Source organism: Archocentrus centrarchus, chromosome 13 (assembly GCF_007364275.1).
Source record: "Archocentrus centrarchus isolate MPI-CPG fArcCen1 chromosome 13, fArcCen1, whole genome shotgun sequence".
NCBI lineage: Eukaryota > Metazoa > Chordata > Actinopteri > Cichliformes > Cichlidae > Archocentrus > Archocentrus centrarchus.
Genome location: NC_044358.1, coordinates 7,635,704 through 7,649,552, shown reverse-complemented (window position 1 = coordinate 7,649,552; position 13,849 = coordinate 7,635,704). Strand labels below are relative to the sequence as shown.

At 40.7% G+C, this 13,849-nt stretch overlaps 1 protein-coding gene across 1 annotated transcript in view; it reads right to left on the bottom strand.

Annotated features, from left to right (window-relative positions):
- LOC115790204 (leucine-rich repeat and fibronectin type III domain-containing protein 1-like protein) overlaps positions 1–13,849 on the bottom strand; it is a 474,798-nt gene that overhangs the window by 244,085 nt on the left and 216,864 nt on the right. The window lies entirely within an intron of this gene.

Genomic DNA, 13,849 nt, shown 5'->3' with positions numbered 1-13,849 from the left:
TTTGTGTTTTGTTGAACCTGTATGTCTAATAAACGACCTGCATCCTGGATCCTGTTCTTTCTCAGCGATTTATTGATAAAGGATTGAATCCTCTCCATTTCAGCCAGAGGGAAACTCGGGAACCCTCAAAATTACGAGCCAACAGCAGGGCGGTTAGGTCACAGGAAGTTAAGTCACACCTGTGATGGAAATATAAAATGCACTCTTTCCATGTAAGCACACCTACATGGAAAGAGTGCATCTGATACATCTGTTAAAAATGAACAGTAAGGTAACGTGACAGCAACTAGTTGCACTGAATAAAGAACATTCTTCAACTTTGCTTTGTAAGCATTTCCAGGCACAGGTTTCACCCACCATTAGTAATGAAAAGATGCAATTTCCATAAATCAAAGCAAAACAGTCTCCTCCTCATTTGACATGAAACACGACATGCTGTTCATTTTCTGTTGGTTTGTATTGTCAGATGAATCATCCTCTATAGCCAGTTTACGGCATCCTGACCTAGCACGACACCTCCGAGTTTTTTGGCAAGTCTGCTGCCAGTGCGGTTTACTCCACATAGGAAATTGATGTTGTCCCCTCATTAACCTCCTCACTACGAGTCAGGGCCTATGATTTGTCAAGCTCTCATAATTCGCAGCAGATGGCAGTTACACAAACAGGTTGGACGTGCCTCTGAAAAGGATGTTTTAAAGGATTCTTCAGGGCAAATGAGTGCATGCAAATTACTGATACAATAAATTAGTTAATGCATAATTTTTCGTGCAGCTGCACACTGCAACAATAATGTATAGTCATCACAACACACATGGATGTACCTTGAAGCACAGCTTTTTATAACTACTGTGATAAGGATAATGAGCAGGCTGACTAGCAAGGTCTTTTTCTTCATCGTCATTTTCATTGTTTCGGCCAGATTGTTACAAGCGCCCACTGGGCATAAACACTGGGGAATTTTATACTTTTGACCTGATTTTTAGCCATTAGCTACAAAGAATAAGTGCATTTTTACATTGAGCTGTTCACTTGATCTATGTCCACTTATGTTCACTAATTATAGCGGGCTAAACTGTGTATCACTTTATGGAAACAAGGTTAATGGTAATTCAGTACTCCCTTGCTGGTATAGCCTTCTGATTTAGAGAGTCTGCCTTGTTCCAAAAATAGCACGGCCTTAAAGATGCTGTCGCATTGGGTGATCTAAATGAAGAAGGAACTATAAGAACATTGTGTGCTAGACATTCTCTTTGTGATGTTACTAAAATGATTTAAAACCCATCCAAACTGAATGTAGGACACTAGTGCTTTGTAAGGTGTTTTTTTTTTTAAAGTAAATAAAAACCTGGATGGCCTGTAATGTCCTGCTTCTACATTCAGATAAGTCTGCATGTTATTGTTCTTGGCCCCACAAATCCTAGAAACATGGTGTCCAACCAGGATGGATTACTCTGGATGGCATCACAGAAAGAGAGAGCAGATTTCTCCCATATTGGCTTCTCTTCATTGGCTCCCTGTTAAATCTAGAATGAAATTTAAAATCCTTCTCCTCACCTACAAGGTCTTGAATAATCAGGCCCCGTCTTATCTTAAAGACCTCATAGTCCCATATCACCCCAACAGAGCACTTCACTCTCAGACTGCTGGCTTACTTGTGGTTCCTAGCATACTTAAGAGTAGAATGGGAGGCAGAGCCTTCAGCTTTCAGGCCCCTCTTCTGTGGAACCAGCTCCCAGCTTGGATTCGGGAGACAGACACACTCTCTGTTTTTAAGATTAGGCTTAAAACTTTCCTTTATGATCAAGCTTATAGTTAGGGCTGGATCAGGTGACCCTGAACCGTCCCTTAGTTATGCTGCAATAGGCCTAGGCTGCTGGGGGTTCCCATGATGCACTGAGTGTTTATTCTCCACTCACCTCTTTTCACTCTCTCTGTGTTTATAAACCACTCTGCATTTAATCATTACTTGTTTTTAATCTCTGGCTCTCTTCCAAAGTGTGTCTTTTGTCTTGTACCCCTCTGCTTGCCCCAACCAGTCCAGGCAGATGACTGCCCCTCCCTGAGCCTGGATCTTTTGGAGGTTTTTTTCCTGTTAAAAGGGAGTTTTTCCTTCCCTCTGTCACCAAGTGATTGCTCACAAGAAAACCCCATCTGATTGATGGGGTTTTCTCAGTATTATTGTTGGATCTTTACCTTACAATATAAAGCACCTTGAGGCTATATATATATATATATATTAAAAGAACAAAAATGGTCATTATCTTAATCATTTTATACTAACTACAAAGTCAATGCTTTAATTGGGCTCTTAATAGGAAAATAAACATCTGTAAGTGATGTACTACTCCACTTTAACATTACACATTCATCTGCCATCATTACAGCAGTGCAGATATGAAAATCAATACACATTTAAAGGACACAGAGGATGAAAAATAAATAAATTGATCGAAAGACTGGAACCATAATCTGTGAGCAAATGTCTGTGTGTTTGTGTGTGTGTGTATATCCAGGGACACAGTTGACCTTAAGCACTTATCATCACCGTGAATTGAGTTGATTACAATGAGTAATAACCATATGGCTGCAGTTGGTGGTAATGGAAACACACTGCTGGCACCAGTAACCTGTGAGAGTGTCAGTTTGTCTGTGTTTGTGTGCATCGAGATGTGCCTTTGTGTGTGCATGTGCATGCGTGTGTAAGAAGAGGCTTCTGACCCCATCATCACACCACGGTGTGTCCATCTTTCAGCCTCTCTTTGGCCTACTGCCCTCTCTGTTGCCAATCAATTCCCATTGCCGTGGCAACCATGGAATCCAATTAGAGCTGCCTCGTCACAAAGGCGCCACATGTGCTCACACACCTGTATGTGTGTGTGTGTGTGTGTGTGTGTGTGTGTGTGTGTGGGTGTTTACTTGTGTCGATGCTTTGATGACCTTGAAAATGTATCAGGAAGAAAAACTGGAACATTTAGAAACAGCTGCTGCTGCTTCACTGAGTTAAAGGCGGAACTAAAGACGGAGGAAATGGAAGGATGGAGGGAGGAAGAAGAAAGACAAAAAAGGCAGTGGGACACGGCATTGAGGAAAAAAGCTGCTTTCATCCTTTAAAGTGAGGGTGTTGTCCTCAGTACACCTGCTGTGTATATACTGACAGGCATCCTACACATTTATCTCAGCAGTATGGTGTACTATGAATCAAGCTGGCTTGACAAAGGAGCAAATGTAAAAGTGTTTAAGCATTTTCTGCAGCATTAAATGAATACAAATTCCCTTGATGATACAGTGCACATGATTTCACTACAAAACATATTCTTTCATCAGAGAATCACACTTAATGCATCCTGCCATTAAAAGAAGCTGTGAAAATCTACTACTACTACTTTAAACCGAAATTCTGAACATGACCTGCTCCATATCCATATCCTGCTCCTGTTGCGAGGGGATGAGTGGAAAGAGAAGAAAGATGGGACAAAAGACAGACTACAGGGTGCTGAAGCGGCCTGCCTGCAGTCCAGACCTTCATTAACTGAAAACATTTGGAGCATCATGAAATGAAAATGCAACAACTGAGGACTGTTGAGCAGCTAGAATCCTCTATCAGACAAGAATGGGACAACATTCCTCTCCCAAAAGTCCAGTAGCTTGTTCTCCTCAGTTCCCACATGTTTACGTACTGCTGTTGGGAAAAAAAGGGATGCTACCGAGTAGGAAATATGACCCCGTATGAACTTTTTTGAGATGTGTTGCTACCAAGAAGATTTTATGAGATTTACAAATCATTCCATTTGTATTTTTTCCTATTTTTACTTTTACTTTTCTTTTCTGAAACTTTTCTGGAGTTGGGGTTGTAAATCTCTTCGGTCACAGTTGAGTCTTTCCCTAAATTAACCTGAGTAATGGGCATTACAGTATACACACGTGGCACTGTGGTGGATAATACCTGATCAAAAGCTCATGTCTGCTGAAAGATACAATATTCAAGGATGGTTCAGGTATAGACTGACCAATGGCGTTTATTTTTCATTTATTAACTAATTTACCAATGATCATGTGATCATCTGTTTTTTAAGAGTCTTGAGGTATGACCTAAACCATTTTTTGGAGACTGCATGTGTTGAAATCACACAGAACACACCAGCCTGCTTATTTAATGTAACATATTTTTGTTTTCTCAGAAATAAAAGGAGCATGAATAAACTATTGTTAAGTAAGGTATCAAAGACTCATTGTATAAAGTAAATCAAACCTCAAAGGCCATGTTTATGGACAGAAAACAGGTGTCAATCAAAAAGAAAATGTAACATACTGAATGACAGAACTATGAGAAACAAATTCACTTTTGCTGTTGTTGTTTGTCAGTCACTGCTTAAACTTGTTTTTGTCATAACTTTTTCTTTATAACATTTACAACTCACGCAAATCAAGCACTTGAACTAAAACCTGAAGCACACTTGACTTTCGTCCGCACGCTACCATCCTGCCCACCGAGCCACACACACACAGCCACTAAGCTGCAGCAGCCCCCTTTTGAAGTTTGACTCGTTTTAGTCACAGAGCCAAAAATCCCCATTATCAAAGAGAGGGGGGGGGGGGGGGGTATAAAATGCAATCCTCGGGTCTGAGCTCCCTGCTCTTCTGATTAGGATGACATCCCAAAAAAAAGGTAACCAGGCAGGCTGTCATTTTCAGCAGCACCAGTTCTTCCATATTTTTCATTTTAAAGAACAATTTCTATTTGCCTGAAGCTTCCACACAAAGAAGGATCACGCTGCAGGGGCTTCCTCACCGACACGGTGGCCGAACATGCAGCGGGGGAATCAGTGCACGTTCATGTCACGGTTAATCTACATAAAAAACGTTTCTGATGTCTGTCACTCGACCACCTTGAACAGTTATTAAAATTCTATTTAATCTGCTTACACAAAAAAGGACCCTAAAACCATAAAACGGACTGATGATTCCAACCGGGGCTGGTGTCCATTTACAGATGAGATTGTAAAATTTATTAATGCTATTTTATTACAGAGATTAGAGTGTGCTGAGCATTATGGAACAAAATTATTAAATCTTGGCCCTTTTAGGCCTGATACCAATACACTTTATAAATATTACTTTTTACAAAGTGAGCTAAAGGTTCTGTAGTCAGAGCAACAGGTGAGATCGCAAATGTCACTTTTAATAAAACAGACTAAATCAAATCAAATAACATAATTAAAACAGTTGGTTACTCATCCAGGAGATGTTTCCATATTAACATAATTTATTAGAAAGCTCAAATTATTTCATCTTTTCACTGGTTTTAATCAGATGGGTTCAGTTTGAGTTCTTCGATGAACTTCGATGATGATAAACGCATCACGTTAACTACAGCAGGTGGAGGGCTGACCAGTACAAAAGCCAACTAATTCACTTCTATGGATGAGATCAGGAGCAAAGTTACTGACCACCTAAAAAAAAAGTTCCCATGATTACAAATTTGCTGAATATTATTAATCATTTTACCTGCTGTTCCAAAAAGGGAACTTGCTGTGAGTAAGCGACTCCAAAGCGTCACGAACCGTTGTGATCAAACTATTTCAAAGCTTGAATCAGTTCTGAGATGGTACAACTATTATCAGTGTCACCTCAGAGCCACCTTTCAGTGTGGCCAAGAACACCTTTAACCCTACACCAAAATGAGCACTCCTACCTGTGGCTTTGAGTCACGTCCGTGGGTAATGTTGCTGGAGCTCAGGAGGTAGAACAGTAACCTATTAATCAGAAGGTTGATGGTTCAATCCTAGGCTGTTCCAGTCTGCATGCCAAAGTACTTGAGGGCAAAATACCGAAGGAATGTTGCATAAAGTGCTCTGAGCGTCATGTACTAAATTAAAGAGTTATATAGAGAACAGTTTATTGATTGTTTGAACTTTTCCTGTTGCATCTAATGCCATTTAGTCTGCGCAGAGTTTTCAAACATGTCAGGAAATCCATATTTACGTATTTTTTCACGGCCACTGGAGGTCGCTTTATTTCATTCTCAAATGTAGATGAGGTGGACAGGCTGAAACTTGCAGCCAAGTGACTGAAGAGACCACCAATGAGAGTGAAGAATAACATTGATTGACACATGACCTGCTAGGAAACACGTTACAGGGTCACCTAGGCAACCGGAGCCTGGCATGTCCACAAGTGACCAGCTGGCAGTTTCAGAGTGATCCGTGCAGTAAAGTGAGCAAACATGATGAAAGACAAAGGAGAGCCAGAAAACCAGAGTGATGAGGGCAGGGAAAAAGAGGGAGAATTCAACAGAGGGGAAAAATGTAAGTTATTACTCAATTAAAGAAAGAATAGTTGGGAGATAAAGTGAAGACAGTACTGGAGAGTTTTCAGCTGAGCAGAGTGTGAAGGATGTGAAGGACTCTTCATTTAAACATAATGTGAGGATGAACCGTTTGATTTAGTGAAGAAGAAAAGGAAGACGAAGGATAATGATCAGGCTGTGGCTCCTCAAAGCCTCAGCAGCCTCTCATGTCTTCCTCCTCCTCCATCTAATCCTCCTCCTCCTTCTACTTTTCTTTCATCAGGGGTGAGACTCATATCAGCATCCTCAAAATGCTTCTGGTGGCTCTTCTGTTTCATTTTGTTTTCTCTCTTTCATCAGACAGGACAGTTGTTCTAAAGTTGTTTTCAGTCTTTCCTCTAGAATCTCTCATCTCATCTCTTCCGATGTTTGCTGGTCTCTTTCACCCCATCACCTTCCCTTATCTTCATCTCCTTACACCATCACTTTAATTACAATTCTCATGCATTTTTTGGCTCTTTATTCCTTGTTTATCTCATTCTTGTACCTTGGTGTCATTCTTTCCTTCCTGCCTTTTCATTGGTTTTTAGAATTATATAATTTGTCTGCACCAAGGCCTTCTTTGGACATGGCTAACATATTGATTTTTTTGTATTTCTTTTATAAATTACTAAGGAGCCACTTTTTCCTGCTTCCCTTAACGTTGATGGTTTTTCAGTGACAGAGTCCAGTGCAGGAAGGCCTGGGATGCCAGACACAATCATAACGCAGCCTTCATTGAGTTACTGTTGATATTTCAGGTTATTAATGTCAGTGTAATCAGTCTGAATTAGAGCATTCAAGCCACAGAGGTAACTGAGAGTAACGGACTCAGAAAGCACACTTTAATCGGGCAATCCCTTTAAGTCTCCTTCCCTCCACCACTTCTAATGTGTGTGTGTGTGTGTGTGTGTGTGTGTGTGTGTGTGTGTGGGGGGGGGGGGGGGGGGGGGGTGCACAACTGCATGTAAAATTTATACTTTTCTAGCTTTCTAAGTGTGTACTCATGCCAAGTGATGTGTACTTTGCCTGAGCATGTTTGAGATCCAAAGTGAAGAAGAAGTGAACTCAGACACGGTGAGCAACTGCACAACTGGAAACAAAGTAACCAATGAATCCAAAAGGCAGTGTCTCAGTCCCACAAAGTACTTTACTGGACTTCAGCGTGCAACGTGAGACGACTTTTCTTCAACACAAACTATCTTTCAGTTCAGGATAAATGAAATAAAGCAGTGGAGTAAAATACCGGGACAAACAGAGACAAACCAAAGCGTACTCATGCTCAGGTCAGAGGGGGTGAACAGTTTGTAACCTGCTTACTTTGATCTGAATTTGTGGTTATGAAATGGTGAAAATGCAACAAATGGCACAGCCACAGTGACGTCACACACTGGTTTAAGACACTACATTTTAAAGTGTCGGGTGTGTCTGCGTTTAGACTCAGGATGTGCACAGCTAGTCGATTATAAACTTAAATATTGCTGCCTTACAGCTGTATTTACCTTTGAATCTTGGAAATGACTGCAGCACACAAAGGCTCAGTTTAGTTTCCTAGTGTGAGCAGTGCACCAATACTCTGGCAGCGGCCTTAGACGCACATCAGCAGCAATGATTTTGAATCTAAGCTGAAGACACCTTTTCATCAAGCATTTATCGATCACTGATCTCTGGACTGTGTTGTTGGTCATGATGTGAATGTGTGTACGGGGAGTCTGGGAATCCTATTTTCTCTCTCTTGTTATTGTAAAGCACTTTGGCTTTAAATGTGTTTTATAGATGAAATTTACTTACTTACCAATAACTGCTAATGTAATAAAAGGTTGACAAAATATTACAAATTAAGCATAAACCTCTTATGTTTAAAAAAAAATGCCTCTAAACTTTGTATAGAAAAACTAGAATCACATCTCCGTGGTGGCTGAGGGGACATGCTACAGTTAGACACTTGTTCAGGTTAAACTCATTTAACAGAGAGTTGATTACTTTTTTCTTCCTTAGGTAGAAAAATTGATGAATCTGGATTGAAGCAGACTTTTCAAATACACTTTTAATGTTGAAGTACCTGCATACAAAATAAATGTCCTGTTGCCAGTAATCATTACAGAGCTCCACTGCGCCAGAAACAAGAAATATATAAGAAGAAAAGCTGTAACAGTTTGTACCGTTAGCCCGACATCAAAGCAGTGTTTCTGCCACCGGCTTAGAAGGAAATTGTCTTTTCTCTCCTGTGTAAAAGAATATTTCTGATCACCAATTATGCTTGACATCTCAATTTAAATAAGAGAACATGGCCAATGAGTCAATGAGTATAATCTGCATAGTAGAAGGCAGACTCAGTCTTCTCTGCTGCAGCCTCGTTGGAATAAAACCTCTCAGTTTACAACGTCTTACCCCACAGAACATTCGGAAAGCAGTCATTTACATTTACATTTGTTTGTCTGCTGTTTAGTGAAATTAGACCCTGAAATATTACCCAACAGTGTAACCATAGCAAGTGCGGATGGACGCTGAATACCGCTAATTTTACTGTCACCAGACTGTCTGGCTGCTACGCAGTAATGTTGTGAGCCTGAAGGAAAGACTGGATCATGCACACACTGTCAAACACAGGCCTCTCCTTTGCTTCACCGGGTTTATTGAAAAAGTCAAACAACTTTGTTTGTGTTAAATGTTCACTGCATTTGTCTGCGGTAACTGCAAGACAGCTGTTCTTAGGGGTTTGAGCTTGTAATAAAAGTGCAGTCTCTAGTTTCCTGCCATATACTACTGGTGCAACCAATTAACCTTTAATTGTCAGACTGCACAAAACATCCAAGCCTACCCACCAAACACACTTGTAGATCAATATAACATGAGAAAGGTGTCTAACGTGAAGAGGCAGTCGATTCGAAGGTTCCCTGTTTAAAAAGAGCTGAACCCTTAATGGCAGCTGTAATAAGTTACATAATGAAAAAAATGATGCTGCAATGAGGTAGATTAAGGTAGACTGCAATCACCTAGAAGTGAAGTTTACAAGTTACAACAGCAAGTTCAGATCCAGTTGGGGTGGGTTAACTGGTCACTCTAATTTGCCCATAGGTGTGAATGTGAGTGTGAATGGTCTCTCTGTGTTAGCCCTGTGACAGGCTGGTGACCTGTACAGGTGTACCTGCCTCTCACTCTGTGTCAGCTGGGATAGGCTCCAGCCCCCCCCCCCCCCCCCCCCCGACCTTGAACAGGATAAGCGGAAGAGAATGGATGGATGGATGGATGGATGGATGGATGGATGGGATGGATGGATGGATAGATGGAATTTTGGATACATACGACAGTCGTGATTGTGATTGATTGTTGAAATGCACGGTGAAATTATTTGACTGATTTTTTTTTTTTTTTTAAGTAAATCAGTCGATTATCCAATCAGTCATTCAACATAATTGGTCAGTAAATCAATAGGTGTCACTCAGCTCGTAAGCACATCAGTCGATTGATCCATATTTCATTTTGCCAGAGAGAAACTGTGCACAGGCGCACACACACACACACACACACACACACACAGCTGATTGACCTGGATGGACCTCTTTAGCTCCGTTATCTCTCTCGTGCCTTAATCAGTTAAAGATTACAGAGGGAGGACATGAAGAGCACAAAAAAAAAGACGAGATGTTGAGATAAATACGGAGCAGCATCGACACAAATAGAGAGAGAATGAAAGAGTGAAAGAAGAAGAACATAAGAAAGTGAGCCCAGTGATGGATGGAAAGTAAAAGTGGCTGCTGCTTGGATAATGACATGACAAGTGCTCTTTGTAGTGTTCTTAACTGCTGGCTGAGAGCCAGTTAGTTGAGGTGGAAACACTTCTGCTTATAACTGTGAAGGACTCCCATTTATAGTCGAGTCTCTGCCTCTCGCTCTTCTCCACCTACTTCCTCTCCAGCTCTGGTCAAAATTGTTTGATATATCATTAGATCACATTTCACAATCTTTTACCTAAAATGCAGGCACCAAAGAATAATAAAATTAACAATCCTTATCATCATTTGTGTACTTAATTCTGCCTTTTCCTGTATTTAAGCAAAGTAGCGACTGATCCAAACTAAGCTGACGTAAGATCATCTCACTCTTCACAGTACCTTCCCAGAGCACACAGAAATATTACAACATTTAAAAGGAGACTTTGGTCTATTAAAGTAGATCATACTGATATTATGCTGGTAATTATCCTCTGTCATAATCCTGAAAGAACAACCAGCACAGAAGAACCTGTCATTACATGTTGAAAGAAGAATTACATTAACAGGTCTTTAAATGAGTAATTTCATCATTTGAGTTTTCATTTAAGTCTTAATTAGTTTGAGAGTTTCAGACTATTAAAGAACCAGCTTACAATTTCAGGAGAACAGAGGACTTGGGGTCAGTCCTCATCATGATGTTTGTTAAATCCAGAACATGCCACTATATGGTTCATCAGCCTGTCCCTGTAGCAGAAACAACTGAGCTTCAATACAAACCAGCCCGTAAGACACAACACAGCAACACAAAGAGCAAAGAGTACACGAGCAGCTGGAGTGCCGAGAAAATGCAAACAAGATGGGAATGCGAACTTTTCAGAACTACTGCAGGATGGTTTCAAAGAGCTAATGTCAGCATCAGAGATAGCTGCCGACACCGTGTCCACTCACCATCTAGTGCCATCCATCAGATGTCTTTTAACCACCTTACAGATCTTTTCATTACATCAAGTACAGCAGCCTCACTGTATAAGACCACAGAGAAAACTGCAGGTTAGAAAGCTAATAACATAGTTTTTCCTGTCTGTATTTGCAGTCATGCTGGTCATGATCCCAGAGAGCCACAGAACACTTTAGAAGGAGGGTGGGGTGGGCGGATGAGTCAGCAAAGCTAGCAAACCTCAGTTCACATCCTGTTTCTCTGAAAACTGCCGAGATCATTTCCTTCTGTGGAGGTCCGCGAGTTTAACCAAGTAGATTTTTTGTGCGTTAAGCTTTTTTCTTCTATACATCTCCTCTTACAGCTGTAGATGTTCATATTAAACCTGGATAAAGAACATCACTGACCTCAAATACTGAAGTCAATGATGAGGTTACAGGTTCGAGTAATCACTGCGCGCCAAAGCTCAGGCTTCAGACAGTTTTTTTCTACTCTTTGATCTGTACGTATGATGGAGAAGGACGTTCCCTAATATGGTTGTTTCAGGCAAACTGCTCATATACCTCATAACTGTCTTTTTGGATGGGGCAACCAATCTGAAGAACGTTGGCTCACAGGGAGGGAGTACGGCCCTAAAGTGGAAGGAGACTTCAGACAGTGGACATGACGGCCGACTTATTTACTGTCTGACACTGAAGACAATTGTGAGTGTTTAACTGCTGGGACACAATACAGATTGGTAAAGTCCATCAGCTCAGAAACAGCAAACATTAGAACCATGAGGGTTTCATCAATATAACACACACGTATCTAAAAAAAACAAAAAAAAGAGACTTCACTAAATTATGACTTCTCTCAAGAGATTTAATAGGAAATCCCAACATGAGCCTCCGACACACTAAACACACACCAGGAGCCCAAACCAATCCTAATTATTTGTTGTAAAATGAAGGTAATTCAAATTTAATTAAATAGCTGCACTCTGGAGAGCCCACACTGATCAATGCAGCAGCAGTCAGACAGCCTCAAACAGCCGAAGCTCCTCCACCTCAAGGGTGTGCAGCTCTAATCCACACAGTGACGTGAAGTGGAACTCGGTGTTAACACAGCTCAGGAACAAAACCAAAGAAGAACGCAGTCCTTTCCACGTCCCATCTTTGCAGGCAACGCTTTCAGTGTAGACCATCCAGTGAGTCAGGCTTTCTCTATTTGGTGATATTCTGTATTTTATTCATTGCATATTTTTTATGTCATGCAAAGAAAGTTTCCACTTTTGGATGACAAGCATTGAGGTGTTCAGCAAAGGTTTTGCCAAACAACCCAGAAGCCCTCTGCTTACAGTCGAGACTACGGTGCGCTGAGAACCGGACGCTCTGACCTGTCGAGACGCTGAGGACTGTTGAACCAGTCTGAGGCAATTCACGACATGCTTATGATGAAATGTGGAAACTGCTCACCTGATCTGAGAGATCCACAAAAAGAGATGAAGATTACTCTTCATTCACCCGTACACTGCCATAATAGTGGTTTTCCTGCAAAGAGCAATTTTTAGTGCCCACAAAGACGTTTCAGAAGACAATCACCTGCACGGCTTTAATATTGTTTTTTGATTGGTTTCATCTTTGGTTATTAAATGATAACAAATAACAGGAAAATACATAGATTTGTGTAAAAGAACACAGACTCATTGCTTTTACTATATACAGTGTGTTTATGCCACTTTTATCATATTCAGTATTTAAATGATTTCATTTACTTTTTCAATAATGAAGGTCAGTTTGGGGACACTCAGTAATGAGCTTTTATGTCAGAAATCAGAAAAAAAACAGTATATGCAATAAGTTAGTATGTGGGCATTTAATAACACAAAACATAACCAATAACATTAATTAAATAACACCTACTGGCGGCAGACTGCGGCAGCATCAGCGGCGTCTGTGCTCGGCTAAATGAGGTCTGACTCTCGTGCGAATTAATAAGGGAATGTTTTTCTTGCAGGGTAGTGATAAGGCTGAAAATTAGCCGTTTGTCACGTCACAGCTTCTTATTTGTTTCAACCCCCCCAACACACACACACACACACACACACACACACACACACACACACACACACACACACACACACACACACACACACACACACACACACTCACACACACACACAGCTCTGAGTGACAGGACAGTGTCACACTCCAATATTAGGGCCCATGTGGCTTCTGGAAAGTAGATGTTTGGGTGGTGCTCTCAGTCATGTCACATATTTCCAGCTAAATAAAGACATATATAAAATAAATAAGAAACTAAGTAATACATTAGAATTCAGTGAGGCTATTACTAGTGATTAATTTAACCGTCAATTAAGTTCTTGCTATTTTTCCCAATTATTTTTTAAATTAAGTATTTAAAGGGTAAAATTATCTGTCACATTTCCCCACAGGCTCTGGCTTGTGCTGCTTCATTGGTATTTTTGTAATCATTTCATTATTAAAATCAGTGACATTGGCTGGTGAATTGTATACAACCATATTTGCCTCTGCAGACAGAACCAGACAAACTCTAACATAAAGACTGTACATGAAAGATGGATCTACCCACTGTGATGTCACACATTTGTTTCTGGACTCGGCACTTGAAGGCTTCCGTGTGACTTTGTTGTTAGTGGAAACATAGCCTGTTTTTGTTTTCTTTACATCATAACTCCTCGTTTGCTCGGTTATTTCACAATCCTCTGTTTGAATGTAAAAATCAAAGCATCCTACAGTCGATGCTGTCAGTAGCTCATTTAACACAGCTCCCCATTTTCCACCCTTTGTTTGACCACTTCCTGCTCCGAGCTGTTAGCAAACACTAAATACATCATGAGTGACGGGG